The sequence below is a fragment of the Peromyscus maniculatus genome, chromosome 16 (genome assembly GCF_049852395.1).
Source record: "Peromyscus maniculatus bairdii isolate BWxNUB_F1_BW_parent chromosome 16, HU_Pman_BW_mat_3.1, whole genome shotgun sequence".
Lineage (NCBI taxonomy): Eukaryota > Metazoa > Chordata > Mammalia > Rodentia > Cricetidae > Peromyscus > Peromyscus maniculatus.
In genome coordinates this window covers 13,208,171-13,234,543 of record NC_134867.1, presented here as the reverse complement: position 1 = coordinate 13,234,543, position 26,373 = coordinate 13,208,171, and the positions used below count along the sequence as shown (strand labels likewise).

The 26,373-nt window shown below is 47.7% G+C and overlaps 1 protein-coding gene across 6 annotated transcripts in view; it reads right to left on the bottom strand.

Annotated features, from left to right (window-relative positions):
• Foxo3 (forkhead box O3) overlaps positions 1–26,373 on the bottom strand; it is a 102,178-nt gene that overhangs the window by 19,048 nt on the left and 56,757 nt on the right. The window contains exon 1 of one of the 6 annotated variants that reach the window (XM_076552388.1): positions 1,479–1,786. The exons of the other annotated variants lie outside the window; for them this stretch is intronic. The gene's annotated coding sequence lies outside the window, so the exon portion shown is untranslated. Of the gene's footprint in view, positions 1–1,478; positions 1,787–26,373 lie in introns of those variants that run through there. 6 annotated transcript variants of the gene reach the window in all.

Genomic DNA, 26,373 nt, shown 5'->3' with positions numbered 1-26,373 from the left:
AGGGACAGTGTGAGCCAGACGGTCCAGTCCAAAGCAGACATTCATAAAGACCTCTCAATTTGTTTCTAAGAAAAAAAATATCATTTTTGGGGGGAGAGAGGTGGTACCACATATGCACGTGGACATCGGAGGACAACTGTGGTGCGGGCTCTCTCCTCGCACCACGCGGGCCCCGGAACGAACTCAGGTCATCGGGTTCAGCAGCCAAGGCTTTTACCCACTGCGCCCGCCATCTTGAAGGTCAGCTTCCATTTCATAGGCTAGCATTTTTAATTTTATTAAATAACAAACATCTGACTTGGAACAAAGCATCCGGCTAAACGGGAAGCTTTCGTGTTGGGGAGGCGCTGGAGGCATGGAGCTCCTTGACACTGCTTTCGCAGAGTCTCAAGTTTTGTTGCACTTTCTTTAATTATATTTCTTTTCTTTCATTTCTGGAGACAGGGTGTTCCTCGGTGTAGCCCTGGCTGTCCTAGAACTCGCTCTGTAGACCAGGCTGGCCTCGAACTCAGAGATCTGCCTGCCCCTGCCTCCGCCAGAGTGTGTGCGCCACCACACCCGGCCTATAATTACATCTCTTACACTACAGTTCACACTGATAATTTATTACCATATCACTCCCTCGCCATAATTGTCAATAAACCTCCCAGCTCTCCGAGAAACTAGTCACCTTGGTGGCTATTTTGTTCTCCTGCAGTCCTCGGCCGCACAAGTGCAGGGCCAGCAGTTACTTCTGGAGCACTTCTGTGTGAAATAGGGTCCATCCATCCTGCCACAATTTCACAACTCACCATGTAATTCCTGCAGCCATGGGAAGGGCAGGGCAGGGTTTTTCAGGGACAGTGAAGGAGTAAGTCTCCCATTTAGAAGAATTTGCCTCATTTATACATTCTGCAGCCTCAGGAAGTGTGGGTTGAGTAACTTCCTTCCAAAGAGTACAGTATGAAAGGGGGAAAGAGTAATTTGTAGTGGAGAAATCTGACCGATGTTGTTGTGTCCACTGGGTGGCCAAGGCCTCCATTAACAGGGACCAGCACACTGCTAGTGTGCATCCTAGATAAAATGAACTGAAAATGCAGCTTTTCATCAGTCTTTTTCTAAAACCTAAACCCCAGATTAATCATAAGAAAAACATGAAAAGCCTGCTTAGTGCTCCCAGAACCATCGCAGCCAAAGAGAAACAAAGGGACATGGGAAGTAGAGCTGGGTGGGATCACATCACAGAAAAAAAAAAATTGTAAAAAAACTGGGAAGTCTGATTAGCATGTACAGACTTCAGTTCATAATAATGATAAATATTGGTTCATCCACTGTGACACTTATACCAGGACTGTAATGTAGGGTGTTAAGAGGGGACACTTGGTGGTGGATACGTGCGGATTCTTTTCACAAGTTTTCTATATATCTAAGACAAAATCTCCCTGGCCCCCTTTTAATGTAGGGCGAATCCCTTTAAAGTCCCAATGATTTGAACTCACTGGAAGAATCTCCCTCCTGGCTTAGTGGATACACCCAGTTGTCAAGGATCACCAGGCCCAGCCATATCTCTGCCACTGGCCAAGCATGTGACCCCAAACAAATCATTTCATCTGTCTGCAACCACAGCAGGTTCCCATCTTCATCAGGGCCATGATAACATCCAGCCACCCCTCCCTGCCACGGATGACATAACAATGATGGATGATAATGCACTTCAGACACCAGGCACGCTATGCTTTCAGGTTTGTTTCCCCCCTCCTCTTATGAAGTGCAGGTCCACAGTGAAGAGCACTCAGAGCCTGGGGAAGCTCATTCTAATCTGTAAAATGCCTTCTGTGCATGCAACAGGAAAAGAGCTGAAGGTGTTCCCCACATCTGGAAGAGCACCTGCAGGCCAGATGAGTTTTTACTGGCAAGTTAAAGACGAAAGACATTGCCTAATAATACTGCATATTAAATTATGAACAATTCTAAAAGTCACATTTAAAAAGACTTTGGCAACCATCAACTGTGTTTATGTAGAAGAGACAAATACATGTGTTCTACCAGATTGTTTTTAAAACACAGAAAGTCAACAGGATTTTGTCACGAGTAAATAACTGAAAATACACAGTATTCCTAATGCACATTCCTACCCAAGAAGGGACTGCAGTCCAGGCTGGGCCAAGCACAGCAGCAATTACCGTCACGGCGCCATTTCCACAACTGCCATCAGGATGGGTGGGACAGCAGGCATGGCCCGAGGACCCAGAGACGCAGGCCGTGCCCGGAGACTGCAGACCCTGCTCCCTTCACACTCCACTGCTTTTGAAAAAGAAGAATGGCAAGGGTACTAAGGGTTGGGAATTTTATCCCTTCTCTACGAAGTGCATTCCTGACACGCGCTTGCAGAAAAGAACACGGGTAATTCAGCCCATTCAGTAAAAACGTCAACACAAACTTCAGGGTGAAAAGTAAGCTGGTCCTGAGGCTTTGGGGGTGCAATGCAGACACCTCCCTAATCATTCCTACCTGTCAGCTTGTGTACTGTGAATTCTGGGAAGAGTTCACATGAACACCAAACATTTACAAAAATGAGCCATCTCAAGACATTCAGTGATCCTGTGTAATAGGGAACAGTATTTTTTAAAATATATTTTACTGCTACCAATTCCAAACCCTACCAAAAGACCAATCAAACATTTTATGGATTTTTCTGACAGCCATCTATGACTCTAACCCCCCAATGATGTATATTATAATTTTCTGCAATTACAAGTGGCTAAAATTAGAGAGACAGCAAGCTTCTTCTATAAGGGCCTGGACACCTGGCAAGGAAGGCCAGTGCCTTGGGAGTCAGGGCAGGGTGGGTCATGAGGACTGGCCTCCTGTCCAGGTCCCTAATTACAAAGCGAAGCTCTGAAGATCTGCCAGGTCACTGCTGGGGACTGAACATAGTCACGGCCTCCAATCCTCACGTCAAGGCTGCGGCAGTTATCAGGGCCCCGATTCTGCACACAAAGGCCAGGCTCAGAGATACGAAATAAGACAGGCTGCCAGCCAATGCACAGAAACCAAAACCAGAAGCAGTTTGCCAACTCTCAAGCCATGCTTTTTCTCTGGCCCTTCAGGTTAACGAGAAGTCCTCATGTAATGTGCTTGTACCGACAGTTCAGAAAAGCACCCAGAATAACTCTGCTTTAAGAAAAAGGGGAAACACACAGACTATCATCTTACTGTGATTTTCTTTATGAAATACTTTGCTAGTCTTTGTAAAAAGGCATTCTGTTGTTGTGAAGTAGTCCCCTTCCAGAGGAGAGGCAGTATGCCCACACTAACCAATGGGACCGTCCACCCGGGTTCCTACACAGAGAGACTGGCTTTAGTGGCCAGCCTTCACTGGCCTCTCATTTTAGAGGTTCACTAATAGCAGAATACATTCCCTGAGGTCATTATCTACAGTGCTCAGACAGGTTTTTCTAGCTCCTTTATTACTAAGGCAACACCAACAAGAACTGGGCCACACCGCCCTAACAGGCCAGTCCCAGCAGCCTCTCCATGCAGTCTGGACACCTTGCATTTATAAAATCCACAGTCTGAGGGTGGGACACTGACAAAAGCCAATAAACACAGCTCACCTGTCCATCACTGTTCAAACGCCCTTGCCCTGCCAAGGCTAGACGCCACAGATGTATTTTCCTCAGAGTTCAGAGGTCTAATGATTAGCTTTCCACCTCAGTTTTATCCAAACAAGAAAGATTAAAAAAAAAAAAAAAAAGATGAAAAATGAGGTTCTGTAAGATTCCCCTCCACTTTAATCTCAGGAAAACTACCATTAAAAATATCCTATTGTGCCCGGCAGTGGTAATGCACACGCCTTTAATCCCTGCACTCAGGAGGTAGAGGCAGGCAAAGCTCAAAAATTCAAAGCCAGCCTGGTCTATAGAACATTTGTGGATAGCCAGGGCTACATGGAGAAACCCCTTCTTGCAAAACAAAAAAACAACAACAACAACAACAACAACAAAAAAAAAACCCTCAAAAATCCCCAAACCAAAAAGCACATTACCACCACCACCACCACCACCACCACCACCACCACCACCACCACCAAACTATAGTTTTCAATTAATATATGTATCACCCTAAGAAGTAATCTAAATTTCCAAGGTTTTCCTTCCGTAAAGTAAAAGGGGAAGGGCAGCTGAAGGTACACGAACATACGGTCTGCTAAAACTCTAATTCTAACAAGTGTGATTTTTCTAGGCCTACTCAGCCTACTCATATACACAATTCAGTACACTGTGAAGTTCACTTGGCCAGAAAACTAGGGCTATGATTTCCTGGGCCATTCTATCACATCGCTACAGTTGCCCAGGGGCCACCCCACAAAGACCTTGTGAGCAGCTCCAGTTACTGAAAACTCAAGATTCTGATGAGTTACAAGAACGTGAGTACCAACCACAGGCAAACACACCAGCTTTTCCTCCAGTTGGAACGCTGAGACTTAGAAAACCTTAAGAGACGTACGTCTCCAGTCTGGGAGCAAAGCTAAGAATAACGCCCATCCCATTCTGCACCAGCCTTCGGTTCTATGAACCAGCTTACACTGAACAGGCCTGGACTGGGGCCAAGCCCCCACTACATGTGGTTAACTAATCACTGAGCTGGCAAACCTGGTCCCTTGACTGTGGCTACAATTAGTGAACTACTGTTCCAAGAGGCACGTGCAAAAGGTACATGGGGGAGGCACCCTGTTGGGAGTGGCAGTTCCCCGTCACGCACAGTGCACTGTGTGGGCCGCTGCCTAAAGAGCCTTTTGCCCGGCCCACCTAGAAGACATCAGCACCAAGATGACCAGTTAGAATCCGATCATTCTTCTCTTGATGTAACCAGCAGCTCTCTGTCGCAAAATACATTCAGTGCTGATGTGAGGTGCCCGGGACTCTCCAACAGATACCACATCATTACGAAGACAGGTGGACTCAAAACAGAACGGGAGTCAGAAAGAAGCTGCGTGGAATGGCAGAGCATCTACCGCTCGTTTACAGGGTGGTCGCGGTGGAAGACCGCAAAGCCGGACCAGGTCCCAGAGTGCTGAGCTCAGTCTGTCTTACGGGGCGGGCAATGACACTGGCCTGCCATCTGAACCTCAGCTGCCTCTGCGGAGGAGCCAGGATCCTTGGGAGGGTTCTGTGAAGCTCAGCATGCAGCACCCCTCAGCCGGGCGCCAAGCACAGCTCTCCTCAACTGTCAGACCCCACATACAGAAGCAGCCATGTCGCGAACCTTAGCTTACTGTTTGCGTGTGCTTTAGGTCAGAACGGGAGAGGGTGGCGCCCTCCAAGAAAGGGTTACAAACTTTGAAAAGCTTTTAAGGTGCTGTGCCAGTAACTGGACATTTCTGAGCTGCTGCTGCTCTGCGTCTGTTTCAGCTCCTTCCATGCCATGTTTACCTTGTGGAGACTCCACTAACCCAGACACCAGCTGCATGTGCTTTCCCTGGAACACAGAGAAGGCTTGTCTGGAAGCAACATGTGGTATCAATTCATCTTTCTCAGCAACAGCAAAGAGAAATCTACTCGCTTTAAAAATAAAAAAGTTGTGTAATTTAACTTTTAAAAGCTCTGCTTTTTTGCAAAGAAGACAGTTCCTTCCCCTCCTCGTCCTCCTCCTCTCCCTATTCTGGGATGCCTATAAAGTAAGACAGTGTGTTCTGGTCACCAACTTGGGAGCCTACCAGTCTTTAGGAGGGGCTTGGGAGACACTGCAAACGGCTAGTTTCCAGAAGTGCTCATCTGGCTCTTACGCAGAGCGGGTCTTTTAAGTCTGTCTCAGGGCTTCTCTTGTGGGCACTGACGATCTGAACAAAGTTGCTCAGTGCCTGGACTCCAATGCTTGCTCCCGGTCAACCACAGGTGGCTAGGGGTGCAGGGACAGTTCAATGTAACCGGTGAGTCACAGAGAGCCACCGAGGTTGTTGAGCCACAGTAGAGCATGCAGGTCAGCTACAGGAAGAAGAACTGCCTGGGAAGTGCCGTGGCTGGCCTCAAAGGGCCTCTCAAAGGCAGTTTCAGATAAGACTCTTGGCTTTACTCTGTAGCAATTCTCCACCCTGGCTGCCTATGTGAACCCCCCGGGGAGACTTTGCTCACCCATGTCCCATCCTCAGAGCTCCAGCAGTTGTGTCGAGGTGTGGACATTTTAGCGCTGCCCACTCCCCAACCCCCGCCCCCTTACCCTAACTTGTAATCAGGACCAAGAACCACCAAATCTCCCCTCTTTAGCATTTTGATGACAGATTCAGCAGTTCAGCTTCCTGACTCCCAGCATCCCTGATTTGGTAACAGTGTAGCGACATCCTTTGAGTCCAAGGCTCCAAGACTTCGGAGGTTAGGGTAAGGACTAGGGTCAGAAAGTAAAGCGGGGGTTAAGGTGATTATTTGAAAACCATCGCCCAGATCTGGCAGCTCTTCATGGAAAACCACTGGGCAAGGATCCCTCACCTCATTCCATGTGGGCAGCTTCCCTTCTGCCCAGTCCCCAGCAGGAAGCAGAGGGAAGCCCCGGGGCTGACCCTCACCTCTCACTGCACAGACACTTCTGGGGACCAGCCATCAGCTGTCTGCTCTCCAGAATCCGTCTCCTTGGGACTAACTGACATGGTGAGTGAAAACAAACCAACTACCAGGGCAAAAACCTGAAGTGCGGTAGCAGGCCTGAAAATAGAAAAACAGTATTTCATACGTACTATCTATAGTGTCCAAAACCCCAAGCCTTTCGGCTTGATAAAAACATAAATAACCCTTCACTAAAAGGGTTGCACAATCGACTCTGATGTGTAAGACAAGTTCGTCCGTTTCTACCCTCGCTCTTGTCCAAAGTCTTAAAAGTTTAAACCATTAAAGGACTTTAAAAAACAACGATGTTCTAAAATAAATATTGTTTGGAACTTGGCTGAAGGATTGTATTTCCAGCTAGAAACAAGATTTCCCGTTAAATTTGCTGACAGTAATTCTCTACCCACAGATGTCCTCTGGAAACATTGTTAAAGTTTTCACGCAGTGAGCCAGCGACGGGGGAATAAAACAGCCGTCCCATGAGCAGAAGGGCAGTCCATTTTCACTCCGGACACCCCCTCGGCCTTCCTTAGGTGGAGGGCTGGGCTGGCTGCAGAGGCAACTGGAGGGAAACTCCTAGCTGGGACGCCAGCTCTCCTTAATCTTGTAGAGCGCCAGCGCACGACCACAGTGTCGGTGGGTTTTCTAGTGTGGACTTTATTTTAATATCATAAAATACATATTGGTTTTTCACTGAGCAATTGTCTTTTCAAGCTATCCACAGCTGTTTCTGCTCTTGGAGGGCAACAGGGAACATTCCATTCCTCCCAGCAAACTTGCACTTCCGGCACACACAGAACCCTGGCAGCCTTGCAGCCACTGCCCACACCCACCCCTGGCAGCACCTCCCTCCCCCCAGGCCTCCGACTTCCCACTCCAGTCTAGACCCAGACAGAGGAAGCAGCCACAGGTACACTGTCCACAAGTCTCCACAAAGCGGGCTAAAGGGTGGCATCTGGCCAACTCTTCCAGGCATTTCTCCCAAGGTTTTCAAACTGTTTCCCTCTCCCATGGGATGTTTTAAATACACGCTGCTGAAATTCCCCTTTAAAAACCATGTTCATCTAGCCATATAAAATCAACGTGTCAGAGAGTTAAAAGCCAAGGAATTACAGAACATTTCTGAAATTTATTTTGCAATGTATAATAAAATAATTTTATCAACCCAATCTTTATCTGAGATTTAAAAAAAAAAAAGGCAGCATCATTTTCCAGTTTGGAAACATAGTTTGTATAGAAAAAGTAAAAATGGGCACTAGAAATACACATCCAGAACTCAGGAAAATGCTAGAACATTGAGAATCACTTTCATAACATGAGACAAGCAATCGGGGCGGGAAGCTTGATATGAAGGGCTATGGGGAAAAGGTGGGCTGGGAAACAGTGGCCACAACTTTATCGTGAAAGAAAGTAAGAACGAACCAGAGGCCACAGCTAAATCCAATCAGCCGGTGAGTGGCAACAGGGTTGAGGCAAAGTCAGACCTCCTGGCCTTGAGGCATAAAGGTAGTTTCACCCAGAGACACAACCTCAAGTCAGTGGTGTAGATATCCACACCAGCTGAAAAGCCTGCACACATGCATGCACCCTGATACAGGGCCTGGTTTATAGTTTTGAGTACTCAAAACACTCCCAATTAATCACTGAATTAGTGGGAAGGGGGCCGGAGCCACAAAACAGATCTGAATTGCACTTCAGGATGAGATGTGATGACCAAGGCCAGAGCCTTCCCGGTGCTGTGAGGAAGCTTCCACTAAGTCTGAAGCAGCATTTAGGCTCCTTTCCAGTTCAGGAGTCTCACCCAGGGTAGGTAGAGATGCCGGCCCGTTCTAACACAGACCGAAGGTTCTGTTAGAGGGATGAGAGGAACAGAACAACAGTGTGTAGACTGGTCGATGGAGCAAGGCCTTGGCAGAGGGCAGCTAAGGCCTACCTGGGATGAGAGTGGTCTCAGTCTATCTCAGGAGGTATGGGGCTTCATTACTCACTCAAAATCACCACCAACAAATCCTGGTTCCAAGACTACTCCAAGCAAGCACACAAGAAAGGAAATTCACCAGCAACCTGAAGGAAATGGCGGTATTCGCTGACTCCCAGGACCACCGCTCTGTGCCTGGCCAATCCCATCTCATTTTCTCTTCCTCACACACAGGAAGCTGAGCTGTGGAAAGGTTAAGAACCTGCCCAGTAAGGCTGGTGCTGCCAATCCAGCCTGTTGGCCAACTCCAAAGCTCTTCTACCATGTGCTGTCTCAAGTAAGTTCCCACAGCAGCTGTACTAACAGGGAGGCTGAACTACCTCGGACCAAGGAACTTGACACACAACAATTCTCATGTTGGGTGGCTTCTGTGCTGAGGGAAAAGCAGTCCCTGACTGAGTCAAGGCAGAATGACCTGGCCCTCCTAGGGAGGCCTGAAATCAGGTCCTCAAAGAACTGGCAGCGTGCCACAGATCCTCAGCCAGACACATCAGGCGAACGTCTGCTAGGGCCCTGGACCGCTGGGCTGAGGCTTCATCTGAAACAGGGGCTCCGCTTTATACTATTTCAAACATGTAATGAGCCTATTAGTAAGCCAGAAAAAGATTAGCCCGCTTTAAGATTACGTGACTCTTCAAATATGATGTCCTCTGCCTGCCAAGTGACAACAGTCAAGGCTTCTGTTCAACCTCAACCAGAGACTCCGGAGGACGCTGCATGAGAGCGGCTGCATCAGCGCCTCCTCTCCTGGCATTAAAAACCTGCAGCCACAGGAACCCCGGAGAGTGAGCGGCTGTGGAGGTGTCAGGGGGTGGGGTCCACCTGACAGCCCGAAGCTGATCCAGCTGAGATCCGGGAGGACCGTACCAACCGTTTCCAGCTCTCTGGATGCTACCACTCAGAAAGCCTGTTCTCTGTTGTCTTGTTATTTCAAAAGTGACACGTGTTTGTTTTTGTAGTTCTGAAACCCATGCCAGTGCGTAGGCACAATCAAATAGTGACATACACCGAGGGGCTGGGAAGAGAGAAGACACCTTTCTGAACTACAGGAAGAAGTTTGGACAAGTACTTGCATAACAGACAAGTGTGTGCATCTGGAAATGGCGCTCTTTCAAGTGTCTGTGTTGATTATGCTAATGCCGTGAGTCAGGGCGAAAGAAGCCATGAAGGGGGCCACCACCACATACCAACACCCAAGGCTGACAACTCCACACAGAGTAACTGCTGGGTTTTTCTCCACAGGAACGGAGAGTACGACAATGCCAGTCCTGTGGAGATTCAGGCCAGGAGTACCCCGGTCTCTCCACACACCACTGGGGCTCAGCTAACGTGGAGCCTGTGGGGAGCCACCTCCCCACACTATCACCTCACATGCGTGTGCAGCCACCCCGCACACTGGACGTGCAATGCTTCGCTCTGCTGGTTCCACAGGATTTTTTCTTGTTCAAAAACCATAGGATGCAAAAGCGGCTGACGTCCAACATAATAAGACAGCTAAACATCGAAATGAATCAACCAGTGACTCCAGGACCCTGGCTGGGTACCAATTACACAGACAGATGAGCACCAGCCAGCTCCACCATCCACATCAAACGATCCGATGAGAAAAGGTTCTTCCACAGACTAAACAACCACACACCAACACTGCATTTTCTGGAAAAGCTTCCACTGGGCCACTCATTTCAACTTAAAATCTGCAGTGTATAATATCAGACTGCTCCCTGTGCTATGATGAGTTAAGGAGAGTGAGTTCACACGGGGTAAATCAGCTTTTCTAAAGACTGCATACAACAGGAGAGTGTTGTTTTAGTAGTTACACCAGGTTCAAGCTCCTAGAACAAAGTATCAGTGGTAGTGTAACACCTATTGGCCAAAGGAAACGCAAGGGGAACCCAGGACTGTCATAAGAGAATCTGTAAGCTGACCACGATCCTGCACATCCTTCTCTAGGATCTACCCGGGTAAGTATCCTTCTCACCCCTCACCAAGGAAACGTCTCTTTGGGGCAGATGAAGTCCTTTACAGAAAACCTCAACCAATCAAAATGCAGAGTTGTAAAGCCCAGGCCCAAGTGACACACTGACAACACAGATCCCATACTCAGGGAATATTCCAGAAGAGGGAACGACCGTAAGAGTCAGAACAGGGAGTCTGCTATGATACGGTGTCTCCTACGAGTGTCAGGTTCTCCATTCATGAAGTCTCACCAAGATGGCTGCCTAAACATGAGCTGAACAAGCGCTACAGACATGATAATGTGGAAGGGAAAAGCCCACGAGGCCTCAACCATACGCCAAGAACTACAGGTAACTAAGGAATCGTGAGAGCAGAAAGAGTCTTCCCCAGGAAAGGGCATACCAACTGGTTATCTAGTATGAAATAGTCAGCCCTGAAAACATATACACAAGCAATATTATACAGACTGAGCAGGTTTTATTTATGTGTTTAGGAATTAAATACCTCCCCCCACCCCCACACACATGTAGTAACAATTAAAGAAAAAGACACTATGGATTGGGGGGTATATGGGAAGGTCTGCAGGGAGGAAAGAGAGGAGGAAATGATGTAATCACAATCTCAAAAAAAAAAATAAAGATTTTTTTAAAAGAAAGGCAAACACATAGTAGGAACGGAAAATTCCTGTACCTGGGTACTTGAAAGAGTAAAGGGAATCAGGAAGCTTTTTTCAGACCCTGCCTGTTACGGGGGGGGGGGGGGGGGGGAGGACACGTCTAAGAGGAGGAAGAGGACAGAGTACAGGAGCTGGGGACGGGACCAGGGCTCAGCCAGGTCTTACAGTTCTCCAGGGTCACTAGTCCCACACATGGGCTGACACGGGAACCCCTGGCTGACAACAACTGCCATGGTAGACTCTAACTTGGCAAGGTTAGCTGGGAAATTCTTTTCTCCACTTCCTTAAAGTCCATCATCTGGGTCACCCGACATCCCAGCTCTTTCTGACTAGGTTGTTCACTTGCTAATGGGAAATGCATTGAACTCACAGAACAACCAAATACTAGGTCTTTACTTAAGATTTAACAAATTACTGCATGTGTGGAAAGGTAAGATTAATCCCTTTAGATCAAAGCAAAGGAAGAAAAATACACAGGAATAGATACTGCCCAGGCATTTTCAGGTTCAATGGCATCTTCTTAAAGCATCGCACTTTCAACTCTCAGAGGCGTCATGTGAAACAGTATTACCCCATATGATTAGCCATTTCTGCAGAAGCTAGTCTATCTGGTTCTCCTAAACAGCTTTGACCTCAGAGTGGGAGTACATCTATGTCTTCCCAAGTAAGAAGATGGCCAAGCCCTGGAAACAGTAACTTTTGGACAGAGAAGCAAGGGACCGGCTTCTTAAAAATGTAACAATCTAGTCTAGAAGACCCCGCCCCCACCCCAGCTGCCTTGTCTCTGCAAGTCTTGCAGACAAATTACAGCAACTCTGTTCCAGACCACCACTCAAGGAAAACTGTATCTTCACAGTAAACTGCATGAAAGGTGACTGTGTGTCTTCTTCAACAGCAGGAAGACATGTGTACTGCCTATTCTAAAGCCGCATAGGAGCTCTAAGTCAAGGTTTCTGGACAGCCCTGAATGTGCAGTCATTAACTTGAGCTTACTGGTGGTAGCAGCATGCTCTCTCTACTCCTCACTGTCCCAACTAGGAGAACAAGGGACAGAGGGGAAATGATGCAAAGCACACTGTTGCCAGGCAGTAACCACAGCACCTGGGGAGCTGAAGCAGAGGAACCAGGAGTTCATGGCCAGGCTGGGCAATGTAGGAATTCCAGAGCAGCCACAGCTATATGCAACATCCCATCTGGAAGGGCAGGCCAAGAGGGAGCTGCCGCCACCGCTGCCGCTGATGCTACTGGGATAGGAAGCTCCATGCCTCTGGGCCCAGAGGCTTATGGATGAGAAAGCCCCATCTGAGGTCCCTGCAGTTCTCAACAGCCCACGATTTCAGCGAATAAACTACTCAAAGTCCTTAGCTGCAAGAGATGGCAGTGGACAGCACTTTTCTAGCCCGCTTTCTTCTCCACCTTTTCAGGAGACACAATCCCCATAGTCAGAGCAGGAGGAGACAGACATGGCTCCAGCACTTTTTGATGCTCTGGCCCGGCTCTCCTGAGGATACTTTAGACAATAAGCCGTGAATAAAGGGCAGGAGAACGAAGACTCCTCAGATACCATCCTGCTGATGCAGTCAATCTGAAGTGCTCACCGTCTCAGTCAGCTGCTGCTCAATGCTGTAGTTCTCTTGTTCAGACACATCAGCCGAGGTCACTCCTTTCCTTCCTCTACTACGGGATACGAGAGCAGCCCACCCAAGTCCTGAACACTGGACACTCCATCTCAGGGAGCATCTCACCTGCCTTAGTCACGGTTCTGTTACTGGGAAAGGACACCAAGACCAAGGCAGCTCTTACAAAGGAAAGCACTTAGCTGGGGGCTGGCTTACAGTTTCCCAAGTTTAGTCCATCACCGTCATGGCGGGAAGCATGGCGGGAAGCATGGCAGCACATGTAGTGCTGGAGCGTAGCTGAGATCTACGTCCTGATCAGCAGGCTGAGAGAGAGAGACTCTGGCCTTGGCATGGGCTTTTGAAACCTCAAAGGCACCCCCAGTGCGCATTTCCTCCAGCAAGGCCCCACCTCCTCATCCTTCTAATCCTTTCAGATAGCACCACTTCCTGGTGCCTAAGCATTCAAACAGATGAGCCTATGGGAGCCATCTCATTTAAAGCACCACATCCATTTATCAAGTTTCTACAGGGGCCAGATGTCCATCCTGGAACACTGGGCCATTCTGAAGGGAATCTCTTTCGTTCTTGATTTACCCATGGGCTGCTCTCTACTTAACACCCATCTCTCCCCCAGGCACAGTGACCATGGCCCTAAGACATGTCATGAATGTGGAAACCTAGGATTCCCTTTTCCTTTCACACAATTAGACCTCCCAGAAAATTCCTTTTCATTCTTCTGATAGAATTTAGCAGTTTGGGATCTAAAGAAAAATGCACGAGGAAGTTTTTATAAACCAGTAACAATGACACGTAATATACATTATACATTCACTGCAAGTTTCTAAAAGATTAAGTTTCTATGAACCACGAGAACCTTTGCCACGCACAAGAGAAAAACCTCATGATTTTATGCACCACAGTTTTAAGCCAGACGTGTTCTGGTTCAGAGAAAATTGGTATTCTTCTGTTTCCTTCCCTTTCCTCCTGAATAGCCTACTTCCACTTGGCAAAAGGAAGAGTACATTTACTATAGTGATCGTTCGCATCTGCTTGTCCAATGCCTCTGGAATGACACTGGATTGCTGCCAGATAGCCAAATAATGTGCTCTTGGAGAAATAATGATCAACTAAAATGCCATAAAATGGGCCAGTACCTGCACTCTGCTTGTACTGTGAGATATTTTGGCACCAAATCCAAGCTTTCTTTGGTTACTCCTTGCATCAATCAGAAAATTACTTTAATTTGCTGTGATGCTATTTGTGGACATGCATGGAAAAGAAAGCAGGCATCTAGGAGGAACTAGGTGAGCCCACTGGACTTGAGCAGCAGGTCCGAGCCAAGCATTCCAGGCACAACAGCATTCAGAGCCCCCAGCCTATGCTGAGTGGCAAAGGCTGTAGATGGAGAATAACCAGCAACTGTGTTCACACTGTCAGTTTTGGGTGCTTCCAGCCTAGGTTGACTGCCTAAAGAACTGGCAACAGCACTGCCTTAAGCCACAGTGGGGTAAAGAGCTTTTAGTCCACTCTATGTATATCTGAGGTCTAAAAATGGGTGTGTGTGTGTTATTTAAGTATCATTTGGGCTTTTACAGAATCCTATGGCTTTTTTATAGCCCACCCGCCAACTCTCTTTCCTTTGCATGTTATCATGGTGGTTATTAAAGCATTTCTGGGAGCTGGGGAGATAGGCTCACTAGGTGCCTGTCACCCAACCACGAATGAAGCCCTCAGTTTGATGCCCCGCACCCACATGAAATCTGGGTGCTACAGTGTAGGGGAGACGGAGACAGGAATCCCTGGAGTTCACTGGCAAGCTCCATGTCCAGTGAGAGATCCTGTCTCAAAAATTAGGTGGAGAACAAAAGAAAGAAACCACCTGACGTAGACCTTTGGCCTCCGAACCCTTGCAAGTATGTGTGTGCACACCACCTCCCCCCCACCCTTGTGGGGGATGTATAAAATATGGATAGGCCATGAGCTCATATAACAAGGGAAGAATTATGTAAGAACAAGCACAGCTACCTGCCCCCAGCCTTCCCGGTCCATCCAGCGCGGGCCATGCACCTCTCTGAGCCAATGGATTCCTCCTTCCCCTTTGGACTAAACTATGCCAGTAGATGATACACAGAAAAGCTGCCATCAGTGAAGAAAACACCCCATTCCCAGACTCTCCATGGTCAATGAAAGCTACCTTTTGCAATGGAGTCAGTTACAAATACTCAGATTAAACAGTTTGTTATCTTACACTTCGGAAGCATTTACACATTCAACTCAGATACATGAGTTCCCTTGCAAGCCATTCTCGTGCTTCAAGTCAACCACACAATCCAAATACAGCAGGAAAAGTGTTCTTAATTAAGATGGAGAATTTCCTGATAGCCAATTAAGAGAGCACTGGATCTGACGATGAGAGAGGTAGGGGATGCAAATCCTTTGGGGGGCCATTATATCAGTACTGTTAAAAAACTAATTGCTTTTGGTAGAACAGACCACTCCATTTTCCCTTTCTTTACTAACAGAATGTTGATTCTGAGCTGGGCCCAGAGACTCTGTTCTCCAGCTTTCCTTGAAGTGACATGTAGCCATCCACCTGAGTCCTAGAAGCGGAAGAGTTTGTGGAACTCGTCAATAAAGGGGTATACGGGAGCCAACTTGTCCCAGAGTGAAGTCCCCTCTGGCCTATCTTTCTTCCTCTTTGTGACCTGTATCTGGATGGCCATAAGGAGGAAGCCACTTGCTGAGATGGAAGGGTTCTACATAAGGAGTTTCCAATCACTTCCTATTTTTCAGATGCTATTTTGTTGCATTGCCCAGCAAGTTTTGAACTCCTGAGCTCAAGTGAGCCTTTTGCCTCGGCCTTCTGAGTAGCTGGAACTGAAGCTATCTATGCTCTACTACACCCAAGCCAAGCCAGCCTTTTTGGGAAAGGAATTCACCACTACAGTGGAGTAGTCTGGGGCTGAGGAGAGCCCAACGATGAGGGCTTGCTGTGGGGGCAGCGGTCTTGGTAAAACACTCACCTGTAATCCCGGGGCGGGGAGCAGAGAGGAACCTCTGGGCTCACTGGCCAGCCCGCTAACCTCACTGGGGAGCCCCTGATCTTAGAGGAGAGACTGTGGACAATTCCTCAAGAATGACAGCTAAGGCTGACTTCTGGACTCCACAGGCATGAACACATACAAAATAAAATGAAAACATAAAGGTGCATGCCCAAACCTAACTAACGGTCAGGCCTAGCAACTCTCCTGTTGGGAGTGAGCCATACTGACACACTTCCGCACGTGACATACACGCATATAACTTCTCTGTGCATATTCTCTTGTGAATACTTTTATAACAAGATAACTATTGTTATAAAAGTTAAAAAATTATAGAAGTCTAAGTGTTTATAACCGTGATTGGAGGTTTGTGTTCACAATAAGGTAACACAACAGAACCACCAAGCAGAAAAGGCCCTTCCGTGCCGAACTCCGCCCACACACCAGGCATTCACGGCTTTGTTGAATAGCTTGGTGGCCAAGAGTACTCACTGCTCTTGTAGGAGACCCAGCTTTGGTTCCCAGCACCCACTCGCTGCTCCTTAAACTCCAGCTCCAGGGGATCCATACCCTCTCCATAGACACCAGGCACACATATGGTGCACGTACACACACGTAGGCAAAACACTCACACACATAAAATTTAAAAAAAAATGAAAATTCTAAAATAAATGAATTTTAAACAAAAAGTGGCCTTTCAGGAATGATTGTGTGAGTGCTGAACACTCACTGTCGGCTTCCAATGGTCCGAGCAGCAGGATGCGCTGTAATCCTAGAGGTGGCTTCCCAGGTTCTGACAGGGAAGCCACTGAGACAGTCTGCATATCTGGAAGTCACAGGCAGGGAGACAAACACAGGGTGACCGGGTTCTTAGGAGTTCTGCTAACCCAGCAGTTCCCTAGCTTCATGCCAATCTAAGGACAGCTGGTAGGCACGCTGGAGAGTGAGCGCTGGTTCTGAGGGGATCGCAAAACTCCCAAACAGTGACATCAGTCCATTCTGCCTCTGGCCAGCTGACTTTACATTAAATCTGGAAAGGCCAAGCTGGCTAGGGAATGAAGAACTTATTGTTTGCACAATGACATTACAAGAATGAGCTAAAGCTGAAGTCATACTCTGTGGAACCGTACTATAAAAAACTGGACTGTGGCAGAATTCCTAGGGCAAAGTTTCCATTAATAGACCAACTTCCCCCCAAAATGTGGGGAAATGAGTGCTTTGTGTTGAGACGGGGTCTCACTGTGTAGCCTTGGACCCCAATATATTGACCAGGCTGGTCTTGAACTCATATAGATTAAAGGCACACACCACCATGCCAAGCATAGGAAGAGAATCTTAAAAAAAAAAACAAAAAATCTGTTGACATTGCTATGACTTGGTGTCTTTGGATTCAGAATGAAGAGGGCACACAGCTCTTTTTAATAAAGGATCTTTTTATTCATGCATTTCCTTCCAGTGCATGGGAGTTTTGCTTGCATTACATCTTTGCACTACTTGCACACGCCTGGTGTCTGCAGAGGCCAGAAGAGGATGTCAGACCTGGAGTTGCAGACAGTGGTGAGCCAGCGTGTAAGAGCTGGGAAGTGAACCCGGGCGCTCTGCCAGAGGAGCCGGTACCCCTAACCACTGGCCTCTCTCTCCAGCCCTACAGAGAGGCTCTTAAAGCCAGGAGCAGGCGTACTTGTGAAGACACTAAAATACACATTCTGTTCTGGACTCCTGCAGATGAACTCACACTGTCTGCAGAGACCAAAACCAACAAGCTGAGACCTTCACCGGGACTGCTACATCGACGGACTCGGTGGACAAGATTAGAGACCTTCACCAGGACTGATGCATCGACGGACTCGGTGGACAAGATTAGAGACCTTCACCGGGACTGATGCATCGACGGACTCGGTGGACAGGATTAGAGACCTTCACCAGGGACTGATGCATCGACGGACTCGGTGGACAGGATTAGAGACCTTCACCAGGACTGATGCATCGACGGACTCGGTGGACAGGATTAGAGACCTTCACCGGGACTGCTGCATCGACGGACTCGGTGGACAGGATTAGAGACCTTCACCAGGGACTGATGCATCGACGGACTCGGTGGACAGGATTAGAGACCTTCACCAGGGACTGATGCATCGACGGACTCGGTGGACAGGATTAGAGCCCCTCCCACCACGGCTTGTCCCACCACCACCAAAGTTAAATTTATAGCTTTATCTGTTGCCACACACACACACTTCTCATTTTCCAAGACGGTCATTTGCGAGCTTTGCACTGGGGAGAGACGCTGAAGGTCTGTCTTCATCATGAGAAGCAGAACAAATACTGTATCATTCACCCTCTGGGTACATTGGGTTTTGCTGATGACTTTCTGTAATTCTTGTTTATTTCAACAAGGATACCGTGTGCTGACCTGAACCAGTGTCCCCCAAATAAATGTGATGTTACAAGCAGTCCTACGTTCCTATTTCTAAAAAGTCAACAAATGGTACTACTGTTTGGCTGGATGATGCTTCCAACCCTAAGTCATTAAGGATTTAAGACATCAAGTACCGTGTACTCTTGCATTCTTCTCCCTAAACATGTTCTCCTGTCGTCAGCCCACCGTGTGCATCCTGGGTCTTCGTTTTGATTGGATCGGAACAGAGGATGAGCCTAGGGCTAAGCCAGCATCTGTACCGCCAGTCCTCTATTTACTTTTGGGACAAGCTCTCATTAACTTTTCCAGGCTGCCCTTGAACTTGTGATGTTTCTGCTTCTGCCTCTGGAGTGGCTGAGATTACAGGCTTGTGCCATGAAGCCTGGCTTGGCAGGTCTTAATGTGATGAATAATATATGAATTCATGGTACAAATACTTTTTTCTTTTTCTTAAAGGACAAAAGCGTGCCTTTTTACAAGAAAACACAAGAGATTTTGATTGTTGAATGTCCCTTATTTTGTTTGCTGTTGTACAGCTACAGCCCTACTACATACATATGTATTGTGTATCAGCCAAATCTCACACATACCGATTGTATGAAATTGTAAATGCCCTATATACGCTACCTAATGGATAATAAAAAAGTTCATAATAACTAAAAATGACGCATATTTTCTAATATCCAAACAAATGAAAAATACATTTATATGAGAAGCTGCTATTTGTTACTAGTGAAGTTTCATTTTGTTTGTACTTAGTAATCATAGAAGCATATGGTTCGGCATGTGTGACCCAAATTGAATGTTGCTGCTGCTGCTACAGCTCTCCACACCCTAACATAGGTGCCTACATGAGGACGCACATGGCCAACCAGGGCAGGGATATTCCCATTTCAATGCAGCCCACCTATGCTTCTATCCTAAGTATGCGGCCTGAAAATTCTCCTGCCCGCCCATCTCCAGGCTGCCTGTGCCGCAATCCTCGTTACCTCACGAGCGAGTGGCAAGACAACGGGAACATACTGTCAGGCAGGGAGGCAAAATCTCACCTCTGTACATCCGGAGTCTTGATATGTACAGTAAACCTACACAGGGTTGCCCTTCTGAGTATTATGTTTATGTGTACGCGCATGTAACGGTCAGAGGCCAGTTACACCATCTGATTATTAACCAGCTCTGCTCACCTCCTATTCTGAGAAAGAGAATCAAAAACTAGACTTAGTCCTTGTATTGTTGGTTTTTGTTTTGTTTGTTTTCTTGTTTTTTAATTATTATTATTATTTTTAAATCTCATTATATAGCCCTGGTGGGCCTAGAACTCATTATTCTGCTATCCAGGTTGGCTTTGGACTTGTAGGCTCATGCCTCTGCGTCCTAAATGCTGGAATCACAGGCATGCGTCATCAGCCAAGCCTGACTCTAGATTTAGAGGACTTTCCGTCCACAGTGCGGAATCAGGAGGTAGGACTTCGGGACCAGCCCTGTGCTCGGTCCAGACTTGCGCTCTCTCTTGTGTCCTACACCATTTGCCTAGAGGAACCTTAAGGAACTATGCCGCACGAGTCCAGGATATGAATGCATCAAACTTGAATGTAAAATTCAACATCAAATGACCATAAAAACAGGTAACAGGGGCAAGAGATGGCTCAGTGGTTAAGAGCACTGGCTGCTCTTGCAGAGGACCTGGCTTTGGTTCCCAGCACCCACAAGGTGGGTAACTCCAGTTCCTGGGGATCTGATGCCTTCCTCTGGCCTCTGGTGGGCCCCAGGCACACATGTGGTAGACAGACAAACACTCATATACATTAAACAAATTAAAAACCGGTCACAGAACAGGAAGCTCAGTTACACGGATGGATGGTCCAATACTTCAGCTTTTGCCTTAGGGAAGGCATAAAATTATAAACTAAAACAAAGGACAAAGCATGCAGCAGAGCCCTCTCAACACCCAGAACCCCCCATTCTGTGCTCATTTTGAACACTTGGGTCGCCCCCAGGTGGTTCCTCTTCCAAGTGTCCGGGAGGACACTGCAGAGCTGCCAGGTTGAGGTTGCCTAGGTCCTGTAAGCTCTCAACTTCTTCCAGGGAACACTAGGCTTGGAGAATACAGTTTGAAGTGAGGCTCGTGGGGGCAGGGGGTGGGGGGGGACACAGCTGCTTCCTGGGTTTGACCAAGGGGAGGTAGCAGTGTCCCCCACTCCAATTCTCCTCCTATACACTCCACAGATGTCCACGCATTCTTAACCAAGGAGGCCACTTCCCAAGATCAGTGAATCTAGGTATAAAAACCAAGGTTGGGCTGGAGAGATGGTTCGGCTCGAAGCACCCATGCGGAGCAGCTCACAACTGCCTGTAACTCTAGCTCCAAGGGGACAAGTCACCTCTGGCTTCCACAGACACCTGTACTCATGTGCACATACACATAGCTAAAAATTAAACTCTTTCTAACACAGATACCTGTACTCATGTGCACATACCCACATGTAGATATACACATACACATAGCTAAAAATTAATAAACTCCTTCTAACACAGACACCTGTACTCATGTGCACATACCCACATGTAGATATACACATACACATAGCTAAAAATTAATAAACTCTTTCTAATGAAGTAAAATAGAAGCACACGGTCTTTGGAGGCTTAATGTACCCTCCACTCCCTCACCCTAGGCAGGCTCAACATGGGGAGAGACTCTGACCAGAGAAATGTTGAGGCTATGGGACAAGCATGCTGTTTTCCCCCCAAATCCTCTTCTTCAAAGCTTCTTTTGACAGCTCTAGTGAACAGACAGCCGAGCCTAACTCATGTCTGTATTCCCCATGGGACAGAACGACACTGTACGTGTGCTGGTGCTTGCCGCCCCTCACCGCATTAAGTCACACACAGAATAGGACCTGGGCACAAGGAATGCTTCAGTCTCTGGGTATTCCTTCTCCTCAGAAACAGGGCGAGGAAACCAGGTGCCAGTCACATCTTAAGGCAGCCTGTGCATGCAGAATCAGAACGATCTTTTTGAGTGCCGGGCTGAGGGCTGCCCCTGGAGCCCGAACTTGGGGTGGCCCCGCAGAGAAGCTGGCACAGTCAGCACACGACACAGCCAGCCAAGCAAGAGTGGACACAGCTTTCTTCACTGGGGAAGGCTCCTCAGTGGAACCAGACATTACACACAGAAGCTGTGCTTAAAAAACCCTTTCCTTGTCTCAAAGGACTGAGTTATTATAACCAACTCAGCCCACAACACAATCTCTGCGAAAGGTGATACATTATGATGTTCTAGAAAACAAAAACCACCACTCTGCTGTATCTAACCTTTAATCTGCCTGCCGCCTTCTCCTGACCCACAAGGTCTGCCCCTCAGATCACCAACTGCGCAAGTGGCTGGGCCTTTATTTCCATGCCCAGCTGCAGGGGGAAGTGTTGGAGAGAGAGAAAGGAAATCACCCTGGGCACCTCCCACGGTCCAGCTCCCGACCTGCTGAAAAATCCTTCTTAGAGGATCACACAGTCCACGGCTGCATGCAACAGACACACTTTAAACAGACGACATGACCTCACGGTATCACAGCCAAGTACCAAGTTCAACTTCAACAAGTCAAAGTCTTTTGCTACATTTGCTTCAAATACTTAAAATATTAGATTCAGGTGAGAACGCCCCATCTAGTCTCTGTTCTCCGAACTTCTAACCCCCTTACACTTGGTCACCGCCCTCAGGTTAAGTGTTTAATGTTTACAGAGTATAACATTCATAAGAACACTACTGCGTATTTCAGATTCTTTATTTACACATACCACACTGTCGGTAGTCTTGCCGTTTACATGTTTATTCAATTTTTGATTCCTTTTAGTGGAAAGCTTCCGGCATTGGCAAATGCAGAGGAAGCAGACTAAACTCACAGGCTCCTCACCCAGCCTCCCCCCCCCCCCCCGGCCCCCCAGCTGTGTGGCTTACATTCAGATTCCTATTCCACTCCGGACCCCCTCGCGATCTTCCCTGCACACGGAACTTTCTTTTCAAAGTCTACTGGGGCTGGCCGCTTCTCTATGGAGAAGACGCAGCAGAAGGGGAGGAAACCTGGTGCCACCTCAGCCACCCCTGAACAGCTCAGGTTGGCAGACAGACGCGCAGGGCAACAGGGAATGCGGCCTGGCCAGGCCCACCGCGGTCCAGGCACAGCTCCTTCTTCCTCACGGGCTTTGACTGGCGTGAGCTACCACTTCCTTTACCCTCTGCTCAGCTGTACCTCCAGAATCCGGAGTCACCGGGAGCAATACCCTCTTGTCAAACAGAAAGAACTGCCTCCCCGTCCTCCTTCCTCGACACCTCAACTCTCTCTAAATGAACTCACAGCACAACTCGTTCGTCGTTACTTCTCCAGGTCTCTTTACTGTGCTATTGACTAATTTTATTGAGGAAGACACTGTGGCCCCGAGAAGAGTCCTTATTCCCCAAGGTCAAACGGCTAACACACAGAGCGATGTGTTGAGCCTGGGTGGATCTGCTCCAAGGTCCACACAGCAACTGAACAGCAGGACCCACTCCAGGGGTATGTAAAAAGCCACAGGCTTCTGGGTAGTCAAAATCCCCTGTGTGATGAAAATCCCAGTGACCTAGTCCGAGGGAGGGCTGTCTGGCCAGCTGCTTCTCAGATCTATGACATTCAGTTTTTCCACTTAAGAGGCTGCAACCAAATTGAGTCCCCCGTAAGAAAAGCAAAAAAATAGCACAAAGGTATAGACAAAAGCCATTCATTAGCCTAAGCTCTCCCCTCAACAGCCATTTAGACCTGGAAACAGAGAAAGGATCATGTTCTTAATGTCTGAAAAAAGGAAAGGCAACACGTGACTGTCCTCGACATGGGAGTGTGGTGCTCGGTATCAAAGAGCGCATTGTACTGCACACACAAAAGGGCCAGAGTTATAACGAGGCAAGTATGTGACCTTCAGGCAGCAAACACATCATTTGTTGCCCCAATAATTTCTATTACTTATAGTAGAAATTGGTTTTTATAGAAAAAAATGAAATATTTTTCCTTTTAAACAAAATCTAGTTCACTCAGCAGCTCCTAGGCTCTATATATCTTAAGTACGACCTTGTTTACAGTAAACATAAAGTCTTCCCTAAATATCAGCTAATAAGACGCATTCTTCTCTCTCCCATCTCTTGTACTTGAGTCAATTTCTTCCAAAGTCGGGCTCAGGATTACTCACTGATTATTTTGTTTTACTTCTGTCTTCTCAAGAATAACAATGTTGCCACTACTCGCTCGGGTTCTTCAGTCAGTGCACACAGAGCGCACGGTACCATAGTAAAACCTGAACCCCAGCGGCAAATCTCTGCTCAGCGGATGGATGCCGCATCCTCAACACGGCCAAGAACTTCCCCCTTGTTTAAATTCCCTCTCATGACCTGGAGAGACCACTCTCCAGTTGAGATTTTACCTTCTTATGGGAAAAGGTGATTCCCAGGAGATGCTAACTGGATAGGGAAGAGACCGGAGGGAAAAGCCCTAACATGCTACCATACCCTTCCAAAGGTGTTCCAAGCTACTTTCATAAAGCACCCACGCCATTTTTAAGTTCCAGCTTCATTGCTGGAAAGATGTGGACTCCTCTTCCAGATTGCTTACAAAAACAACAACCCCACCAAACCACGAGGTGTCCTGTCCCCCAGGATGTGGGAGTTCCCTGCCTGCCTGAAGCTATCTGCTAAGAGGACTGTCGGGAAACAGGACACCAGGGCTGGTGGGCATGAACGGGTCACCAGGTCAGGAGTGGCCTCACTCAGGAGACACGGGACGCTACAGAGCTCTGCAGGCCCACTCTGGAGCTAGGAGACGCCCAGTGGGTAAAAAGAGAAGGATTCCTCAACAAAATGATGCCTGGGAGAAAACCGGGCGCAGGGAAGCAGCAGCGTGCTGCAGTCTGGGAAAGTGCGTGTCTACACCATCTTTCCAGACTGCCAACTCCCCAAGGCTTCTTGGGCCACCACTCTTGATACCAAGGGCTCCTGTCCCCCGGTTAACTCCTGAGCCACTGCCCCTCTGTCTCACCATCCCTCTGTCCCTCAGGTGGCCCATCAAGGCAGCTAAGACTACATAGCTCGTCTGTCTCTGTACTCCCGAGTGCTCAGCACTGGGTCTACAAGTTCAGCGTTTGGGAAGATTTGTTCCTTTTATTTACATAAACCAAGGAGGGTTTTCCTATTGGGATATGACAGGGGACACACAGCACTTGTAATTAAAAAGGCCGAACTCGAATGTAATCAGGCTTCCAGAGTCCATTTCCAGTTTCAGGAAATTCAGGTGAGAGAGGAACATGATCCCCACAAGAAAATAGATACATCCAGAATGTGGGGCATTCTACAGGACAACTCACCTGGTTTCTGAAACTCGTCAATGGCGGGCATGGCAAAGAGGAGGGGGGTATGTGTGTGGCTGGGATTGTTCTTGATTAGAAGAGGTGCAATATGCCACACCAAAAGTGGCCTTTGATTAATCCTTTTTCTTTAAACAGCTGTGGTTTTAAAATTTTTATAGAATTTCTTGGCCAGGTGTAGTGGCACAGGCCTTTAACCCCGGCACTTGGGAGGCAGAGGGAGGTCGATCTCTGATTTCAAGACCAGCCTGGTCTAGTGACTTCTAGGACAACCAGGGCTATAGAGTGAGACTCTGTCTCCAAAACACAAAACAAAAAATGACAACTTGAGACAAGGTCTCACTATCTAGTCCTGGCTGTCCTAGAATTCACTATGTAGACCAGAGACCACGCTGGCCTTGAACTCAGAGAGCCACCTGTCTCTGCCTCCTGAGTGCCTAGTGTCACTACGTCTGGCCCAAATTTAACTTTTAAAAATTATACATTAAGTATTAGATTATACTGATAAAAAAGTAACTATGGTTACTTGTGCAATGGCGACGTGGCCATTGAACAACACAACCGTGTTTTTTTCAGGTGTACATACAGAGGGTAAAGAAACTCTGTCTAACGTTTACTGTAAATCCCCAATAAAGCTAAGACAACGAGAGGTGGGTGATTTCAGCACGGGGGGGGGGGGGGGCAAAATCTTGACTGCTGCTTTAGATTTTGTATTATGCTTGAATGTTCCAAGGAAGCTCGAAAAATACTTATGCATGAAGTAAGTGCACTCTTCCAAAGCTGACCACACACTCATATTTCTCAGTGGGGCAGAATATAACTGGCAAAGAGCTCACACTGTACATAGCACCTGGCTTCTGAGACCTGGGGAAGGAGAGACCGGTACACGGGCAAACCACAGAGCCTGTCCGAAGCCGAGTCAGCACTGGGAGATGGGTGCACTACTAAAAAAAAACCATCATGATAAAATGACACCGTATTCGCTTCAGGGCCAGCTCACTAGACAAATGATAAAATCAAACTTTCTTTTCTGTCTGACTGCATATTTTTCAGGAGGACAAGCCATTGTCCATAATGTCGGGTGGGGGGTCACAGTGACTCCATCCGGCAGGGTTCCACTCAGCCCTCAGCTGCTCTTCTGCAGAAGTCTGGCAGGAAGGTCAGCAGGCAGGCCCAGGCCCCTTCAGGTGAGCCTCAAAGGAATACCGGAAGAAGAGCAAAGGAGAAAGGCAGGACCGGAGGGCCGGAAAGGCTCTTTACCCTGGGCAGACCATCCGCTCCACAGGATGAGATCTGAATTTCTCTTACAGACATCTCCAGGTGTCTACTTTAGAAACCACACAAAAGGACTGGTTTTTCACACATTTCATGCCTTCTGACAGGGGTGGGGAAAGAGTGTCCTTTAAGGATTACAGGATGAGCATTGCAAATAGAGAAATATCCCAGACTAAGGCCATCCTACCTTCATGCTAACCAACGTGTACCCTTTTCCTATGTCTCCTCCTCCCCTGCAGCCCACTGAGAAACCGAAACCCAAAACTGCATATGGTTCGTGGGGCTGGACATTAGCAAGCCAGGAGAGGAAAGCCCTTTAAGGTCCTAAAGAAAGCAATGTTCTATCCAGCCAGCCACAGGTAGAATGGACGGGTGTGAGAACTTGTCTCTCATTCTGAAGCCGGTCTTCAGAAAAGAAAAAGGCTCATGACAGGAACTAGGATGCAGATT